Below are 9174 nucleotides of genomic sequence, written 5' to 3'. Positions count from 1 at the left end.
GAACAACATCAGAGAAAAAAAGAGGAAAACAAATGCAACAAATACAAGCAAGGATTTCACTCTCCAAAAAACAGCATCTACAGGAAGGTCATCAGGTAGGTATAGGTATGCAATATTCTTGACCTCTTCTCTTGTGCATATTATAGTTAAAAATTTGTTGTCAATGCATGAGAGATGAGGTTTTATAAGCTAAGGATGGGTCAGCAGTCACAGTCACCTTCAACTAGTTAATTGCAGCTCACTCCTTCACTCATGCAATATTGAAAAGTCAAATTATGAAGGGTGATGATGTTGAAATATGGCAACAAGAATATTCCAATTTAATTTGTCCTTGAATTAAATTGTGAATTAAAATTGAATTTAGTCTTAGCAGCTACTTGGAAATAATTAATTTATTTTAAATTAATTAGTTGGATAAATTCAAGTTAGAAGTATTTCTAAAGTCATGCAAGAGTTATCCCTTAAATTAAGGAGATAAGATTGAGTTATATTTGAGTTGTAATTAGTTAACTCAATTTACTGAGTTAAGTCTAGTTAAATTAGTTCCAAACTATTTGAGGAACTAATAGTGAGTTAACAGTCAGTTGATGCGTGCATGCACTCAACTAGTGCTACTCCAGTTAACTGAAGATTCCCTCATCAGAAACTCATGCGTGTCTATTCTAATAAAGACCCAGTTGAGATTAAAGTCAAGGATAATGTACTATCAGTTGCATGTGTTTTCTCATGGAGAAAAATCATACATGCAGTCAATGATTTATCCTTGAGGATTGCGCAGTTTTGGAGGAGAGATCATCCACTTGGTAATAGCAGAATCATCCACAAGGAACGGTGCAAGGAAATAGGAGCTTGAAGGGCAGAGAGGAAGGTAGGGTAGAAGCCAAGATTGCCTATGAGAATTTGTGAGGATTGTACTGAGAGCTGGATAGCTGTGAGAACTAAGGCTTTGTATAATTCCTATGTATTTCCACCATGTATGATAATACAATAGTGTGGGGTTTTTAGCTGAGGCTTTCCCCAAAGTATTTTCATGTGCATTGTGCCATCGATTCTTATTCTTTTGGTTATATTGTTCAACTTGATCTTTAAGCTTCCACAAATTTATAGTAGAAGTAGGTTATAGTATTCTGCTTTGATTTATACTGCATTATCGGGTTAACATACACAGATTTTCTACATGGTATCAGAGCTAGATTTGTAGAAATTATTCTACATGGTATCGGAGTTGTGAACAGTATATTGAGAAGAGAATTCGAAGTTTGAAGTTTGGGGTTGCAGGTGCAAATCGAATTCATATCATAATTCAAGGTTGGCCAATGGCGTTCTATGACTTGAGACTCGAGTATGCCTTGGAAGGTTGCTCGAATTACATAGCATGGAAAGATAGAATGGAGGCTGTATTAGAAGACAATGGCTTGAAGTAATTCATTGATCAAGAAATCCCAAAGCCAGCTTCAACTAATGCACAAGATTTGGTTGAGTGGAAGAAGTGTGTAGCGAAGGCGAGACGGATCATCCTTGAGGGAGTTCGAGACCATATTGTCTCGAGTCTCCATGGGAAGGATACTCCATTTTCAATGTGGAAGACATTGAAGGACCTCTACCAGAACAGTAGCGACCAGAGAAAATTAGCGCTTAAGGATAAGCTTCGAAGAATCAAGATGGAGAAGGGAGATACTATTTCCACATATCTAAACAAGCTCACCACCTGTAGAGATGAGCTTGGCAGTGTGGGAATAACTATTGCTGATGATGATATGGTGAGCCTCGCTCTCCTTGGCCTTCCAAAGAGTTGGAATAGCTACCAAGACTCTATGAATGGAAGGGATAAACTAGCGGATTGGGAACAACTATGGTTAGATCTTATGCAGGAGGAGATCAGGAGGAGCACACGAGATGGTTCTTCATCCAAGAATGATGATGAAGAAAATCTACCCTTAGCAAGTAAGGCAAGGAAAGGGAAGGGGAAGGTTTCCCATTTCAAATCGAATTCTTCTCATGGAGGGAAGAAGAGTGACATGTCTAAAGTAAGATGCTTTAATTGTCACAAGCTGGTACATTATGCGACTAATTGCCCATCGAAGAAGTCCAAGAAGGGATCCTCGAAAGGATCAGAAGGTGAGGCATTAGCCTCTCAGTTCAAAATGGACTTTACCCTCATCGCATGCATGTTGTCATCATTGATGAGTTGTGTCTGGTATCTTGACAGTGGAGCCTCATTCCACATGACCGATGATAAAAATTTATTCAGTGCCTTGGAGGAGAAAGACCTCAAGATGCGCATATAGATGGGTGATGACGAAAGGTATAGTGTTTCAGGAGTGGGCACGGTTTCTTTTTAGAGGGAGCATGGAGCTCCTCACACCTTGAAAGATGTGATGTACGTGCTTGGACTGAAGAAGAACTTGGTATTGGTCACAATGTTGGAGGAAAAAGGCTATGATGTTGTCTTCAGTAAAGGAAATGCATTCCTAAGACACATAGCCACAGGTCAGACCAAGAGGATAGGGATTCGGGTGAAGAATCTCTATAAACTAGAGGTAGATGATTGTGCAGCATTTCGTACAAAAGAAGAATTGGTGCAAAACCAAGACATTGGCGAGTTGTGGCACGGGCGGTTGGCCCATTTGTATCATGGGGCTTTGAAGATAATGCAAGAGATACCTACAGGACTTCCCAAAGGTAAACTTGAGAAGGTTGACACATGCAAAGGTTGTACCTTGGGAAAGTACACCAAGTCTTCCTTTCATGATCGAGACAGTCAAGCAAAGACTATCTTAGAGCGAGTTCATATTGATTTGTGTGGACCATTCTCGACAGCATCCACAATGAAGCAAAGGTATTATGTGATTTTCATTGATGACTATTCTCGTAAATGCTGGATTTATTTCATGCAGAAGAAGGACCAAACCTTCACAAAGTTTTGTGAGTTCAAAGCTTTGGTCGAGAAAGAGTCAGGGAAGAAGATCAAGGCCTTGAGAAGCGACAACAGTGGAGAATATGTCTCTCAAGAGTTTAAGGACTTCTGTGCAGCGGAAGGAATTAAATGAGAGTTGACGGCACCTCATAACCCACAGCAAAATGGGGTGGCCGAGAGGAAGAACAGAACTATTGTAGGGGCAACACGGGCAATGTTGCATGACCAAGGCCTACCACTTCACTTGTGGGCTGAGGCATGCAACAAAGTGGTCTATTTGCAGAATATAAGCCCGCATCACGTACTTGGGATGAACACACCAAAGGAAGCTTTCTCTAGTAAGAGACCAGATGTGGGTCACTTCAGGATATTTGGCTCATCGGTATATTGCCATGTGAAAAAGGATGCACGGAAGAAGCTTGAGCCGACAGCAGAGTTGGGGATATTTGTGGGGTACACTAATACACCTCACAACTATCGAGTGTACTTGCCTACCAGTCGGAGGACAATGGTTGGCATAGATCTCCAGTTTGATGAGCAAAAGGCCATGCAAGTTTTCCTTGAGAGGGAGCTCCAACCACAAGTTGTGGAGGAACTGTTGGTTCCTAAGGAGGAGGAGCCTCAAACTGATGCAGAGTAGCTGCATTTTAAGGTTCCAGAAGTGGAGACATCCACTCAAGCTGAGTCTTCCAGAGATGGATGGAAGCACACAAGAGAAGTTGACAGATTGTTGGAGGATGCCAGAGAGAATGTAGGAGCACCATATTCTCAGCGCAGACAAAGGAGGTCACCTGACAGGTACACTGGATACATGGCCTTTGTTGGGGAATGTGTTGAGACCAAGCATCTTCCTTTGACGAAGCAATGCAGCAGCCAATTTGGGTTGATGCTATGGTGGGGGAGTATAACTCCATAGTTCGTAACAGTGTTTGGGATGTGGTTCCGAGACCGAAGAACAAGTCAGTTGTGAGTTCTCGTTGGCTTTACAAGGTAAAGCAAGTTGTTGATGGTAGTGTGAAGAAGCATAAGGCAATATTTGTTGCCCATGGCTTTTCAGAGCGAGGGGATTGACTATGATGAGACTTTTTCTCCTATCGCAAGGTACTCATCTATTAGATCTATGTTGGCACTATCAGCGCATATGGGTTGAAAGATCCATCAGATGGATGTGAATATTGCATTTATCAATGGCAAGATTGAGGAAGAGGTGTACATAGAGCATCCGGAAGGTTTTGATACCTTCGATCGTGAGTCGCATGTGTGCCGACTCAAGAGAACATTGTACAGGCTGAAGCAAGCACCTCGTGCTTGGTACACCAGGATAGACAACTACTTCACCAGGTTGGGCTTCACAAAGAGTGAAGCGGATGCGAACCTATACCACATCGTGGTGAAAGGTAAGTTGTTGATCATCGTACTTTATGTTGATGATCTCATATTGACTGGTGATGATCATTTTATCGTGTCTTGCAAGGAGGACCTTGCAAGAGAATTCGAGGTGAAAGACATGGGTCTCATGCATTACTTCCTTGGCATGGAAGTGTGGCCGAAGGTTGGGGAGTTGTTTGTGTCTCAGGGCAAGTATGCCAAGAAGATACTCAGGAGATTCCACATGGAGAAGTGCAAGCCCATGCAGACTCCTCTAGAAGGTAACTGGAGGAAGGAGGTTGATACTTAAAGAGAAGTGGTAGAAGCTATTGTGTACTGGCAGCTTGTGGGTTCACTAATGTACTTAGTGAACACACGACCAGATTTGTGCTATGCGGTAAACCAGCTGAGTCAAGCGATGGTTTAGCCTACCAAGATGTTTTGGAAGGTGGAAAATCATATATTGAGATACCTCAGAGGCACATCTCAGTATGGATTATGGTACAAATGGACAGAGGGAGTGAAGCTACAGGGCTTCAGTGATGTAGATTGGGTAGGGAGTCCATCAGATCGGAAGAGCACATCAAGAGGGATTTTCAACCTTGGGTCAGCGATAGTTTCTTGGTACAGAAGGAAACAGAGGTCGGTTGCACTCAGCTCGACAGAGGCTAAATACATGGCTGTAAATCAGGCAACATGTGAAGCCATCTAGATGCGGAAAACCCTAGTTGGTTTGTTTAATTAGAGGATGGATCCAACTGTGATCTATTGTGATAATCAGAGTTGTATCAGACTCTCTGAGAATCTAGTATTTCATTATAGGTCCAAGCACATTGACATCTGGTATCATAATCTTAGAGACTGTGTAGCGAGGAGGATCATGTTGCTGCAGTATATTTCGACAAAGGAGCAAGATGTTGACATTTTGGCAAAGGCATTGTCAAAGTGTAATTTCGAGGTCCATAGAGACAAAATCGGGGTGGCAGATAATCCCTTTCTTGTTGAGAGGGAGTGTTGAAATATGGCAACAAGAATATTCCACTTTAATTTATCCGTGAATTAAATTGTGAATTAAAATCGAATTTAGTCTTAACAGCTACTTGGAAATAATTAATTTATTTATTTTAAATTAATTAATTGGAGAAATTCAAGTTAGAAGTTTTTTTGAAGTCATGCAAGAGTTATCCCTTAAATTAAGGAGATAATATTGAGTTATATTTGAGTTGTAATTAGTTAACTCAGTTTATTGAGTTAAGTCCAGTTAAATTAGTTCCAAATTGTTTGAGGAACTAATAGTGAGTTAACAGTCAGTTGATGCATGCATGCACTCAACTAGTGCTACTCCAGTTAACTGAAGATTCCCTCATTAGAAAATCATGCATGTCTATTCTAAGAAAGACCCAGTTGAGATTAAAGTCAAGGACAATGTACTATCAGTTGCATGCGTTTTCTCATGGAGAAAACTCATGCATGCAGTCAAGGATTTATCCTTGAAGATTGTGCAGTTTTGGAGGAGAGATCATCCACTTGGTAATAGGAGAATCATCCACAATGAACAACACAAGGAAATAGGAGCTTGGAGGGCAAAGAGGAAGGCAGGAGAGAAGCCAAGATTTCTTGTGAGCATCTATGAGGATTGTACTGAGAGATGGCTAGCTATGAGAGCTAAGGATTTGTATAATTCCTATGTATTTCCACCATGTATGATAATGCAATAATGTGGGGTTTTTAGCTGAGGCTTTCCCCAAAGTATTTTCATGTGCATTATGTCGTTGATTCTTCTTCTTCTAGTTATATTGTTCAGCTCGATCTTTAAGCTTCCACAAATTGATAGTAGAAGTAGGTTATAGTATTCTTCTTTGATTTATATTGCATTATCAGGTTAACCTACACAGGTTTTCTACAGATGATTTCAAGGAATGAGGACTGCAGTTAAAAGATGAAATTTTTGCAAAGGCCAAAGTCACCACATCACTCCAAGCCCTCCATCCACTTCATATTCACTATCTATTCATCATTCATCCATCCCATTTCAATCTTGAAAAAGAAAAAAAAAACAAAGCATCCTCTCCATTTTCACAAACCTACACTACTCCTTTTGAGCCCTAGCATCATCATCCAATCCCTCTTCATCATTTCTCATCACTCCCATACAATTACAAGACCCTAAAAGAGGAGGAATGACTACTACAGGAAGGCAAAATGTTTCTACAAGAAGGAAGAAATGAACAAATTATGCTAAACCCCAAGATGGCAAAGCTTAAGAGAGACCTAATCAAAATAGAGAACTCCAAGGCCATTAGGCAGTCATCTAGGCCACAAGAGAGAAGAAGAAGGCAACAAAAGGAAATGAGGCATTCACCATCAAAACAAAACTCAAACTGCAATGATGAAAAGATGTTTTCCAAGAGGTCTCCAATCTCTTTCTAGCTTTTGTCCAAGGCCTAAAAATGGGAAAAAGACATGGGAGTCAAGTTGAGGGCCTGTCCTAGGCTCAGAATATCATTTATGCTCAAAAATGGTTTCCTGTAGTTTTAACAGGGTTTCCTATAGGTTTCTTGTAGTTTTGACAAGAATTACTACAAGATGTCCTAGTTCTCATCTAAAGGTAGTTTGAAGGTTTTAGAGGTGTCCAAATGGTGGAACAAGGTAGCATAAGGTTGATAAGGATATGGAAGACCTTGCTAAACTGAAAAATATTCAAGAACCCATCTTGAATAAGGGCAAGAAAGCAAGCTAATGGTCTCAAGAAACAATGATTTTTCTTTGCACAAATATGTTTTTAGGCTTGTCCTTGCAGAAATTACAGCCAAGATTCTTAATGCACAAGAGAGAGGCCACCAGGGCCATGGATGAGGCACAATGAGGTCACTAAGTTGCTCAGAGGATGAGCAACACTTTCAACAGGGGGGTATGATGGGCCTCTAAATTAAACATAAATTAAGGCTCATACCTCTAAATAAAACAATAATTTAAGGCCTATGACTATCATTCATCACATTAAACCTCTCTTTCTACATTAGATAATTTATTTTTAACTTTAATATATTCATTAGGAAGGTTTACAAATAATTGGATATTTGTGCCTAATATTATTTATTTTTGTGGAATATTATGAGAATATTAGGCAGATTATGAAGATTTGGAGGAAGAGATAATTTAGGGACTTATTCCCTACTATAGGAGAATCAATAATAAATAATAAATAAACAACATATTATGGAATTATGGCACAGATTGTGGAACCCCAATGATTGAGAAAATCTAGGAATGTGTTATGTGCCATTTAATGCAGATTCCTATTATTGGGGACCATATCAACTAATCAAGGGATTTTGGTGGGGAAGCTTCCTCCATTCATGGGGAATTATTCCTAATCATTCTGTATAAGTACCAAGTCAAATTTGCCTCTAGGGATAGATTTTCATGAGACTTATTGTAAAGAGAACTTGTATTTTTGCAGCTCCATTGTATTTTCTTGTAGTGATGTAATTCTATTGATGAAAATAATGAAGATTGGTGTCATGTTCAACTTCTAAATCTTGTTCTCCTCCATAGGTCTTTGAGTTTCCTTGGACTTGGACATCCTAGGAGCCTTAGAGCCCTTTTGTATCATTTTCTTTCCTTCTTTTCACTGCTTATTCACATGCATCTCTTATTTTTATTTCTTTCTACCTCTGCATTTAGTATTAATGATTTCTTTTTGTAGGATTGAGTTAAATGGTTAATGTAAGCCATTTTGCAGAATCACAAGCATCATTTCATTATTGGAAAATATTTGGAAGGTCATAGTAATCATTGAGCTACTTGGATTAGCTTTCTTATTCCCAAATCTAGATTTATGGAACTCCTTTGTGGCAAAAAACAATAAATTTCTGCTATTTTTTAGAGCATGCTAACGAGATTCAATTGAGTTTGTTCCACTTGCATTAGATCACAAAAACATTCTTGTTCATAACAAAAATTACCCCATTTGCATTTTCACTTGATTAGGTTAGGAATTTTTTAGATTTACTAGCTCACTAGTTCTCGAATTTCTAGATTTTTGACTAGTAATGTCTTTCTATTTTTAGCATTGGTTAATAGAGGTCTTTTTGAGTGATCCCACTTGGAATGGGGACCTAAGACATCCCAATTAATAAAAAAATTTGTCCCATCCAATTTGGATTTGATTTTCTTGGTCATTCGATGAATTATAAGTTTGTATTGTAAATCTGTAACATCCTATAGTAAATCAGGGGATCCTGTAGGAAATCACTCTAGCATCCTATAGGAAATCTGCATCTTGTAGAAAAGCCTGTTTTGATCCCGAATTGAGAAAAAATCATCATTGAAGTTGGGATTAGGCCTCTACTTGACCTCCATGCCATCAAGACCATTTTAACCCTCTTGCTCCACACTTGTCTCTCCTGCCAAAGATCAAGGAAAGATTAGCATTTGCATTTATAAAGCAAAATGATTAAAAAAAATGAGTTCTTTTATATTTAAACATGCACACAACAGTTAGTACTCTCTAGATCATATTTCATGCTCAATAAGTTTAAATCATCGCATGTGATAAATAGGGTTAATCTATGTTTAGTCTATGTTTCTTTCACATTTAGTTCATGATCTTTATGAAATTAGAATAGATTTCTTTCCTTGTACTTTCTTTCTTGCATTAGGTTAAGGTTCCATTTTGAACATTTCATTTTCTGCAATTAGTTTAGGATTTGACTTCAGTACATGCACTCCATTACATCATGACAGCAAAGGAAGGACACATTGTATGTTGCACATATAGTGTCGATACCTCTTAATTTTGTACAAACCCCGGATTGATAATTAAAATTAGTAGCCTTGGGAGTTGCAGCTTTCTTGTTGCAATACCAAGGTGCATCAATGACTAG

The sequence above is a fragment of the Pinus tabuliformis genome, chromosome 7 (genome assembly GCF_031772625.1).
Source record: "Pinus tabuliformis cultivar Carrire ecotype Pingquan chromosome 7, CPIR1, whole genome shotgun sequence".
NCBI lineage: Eukaryota > Viridiplantae > Streptophyta > Pinopsida > Pinales > Pinaceae > Pinus > Pinus tabuliformis.
Note: the sequence above shows the minus strand (reverse complement) of the source record.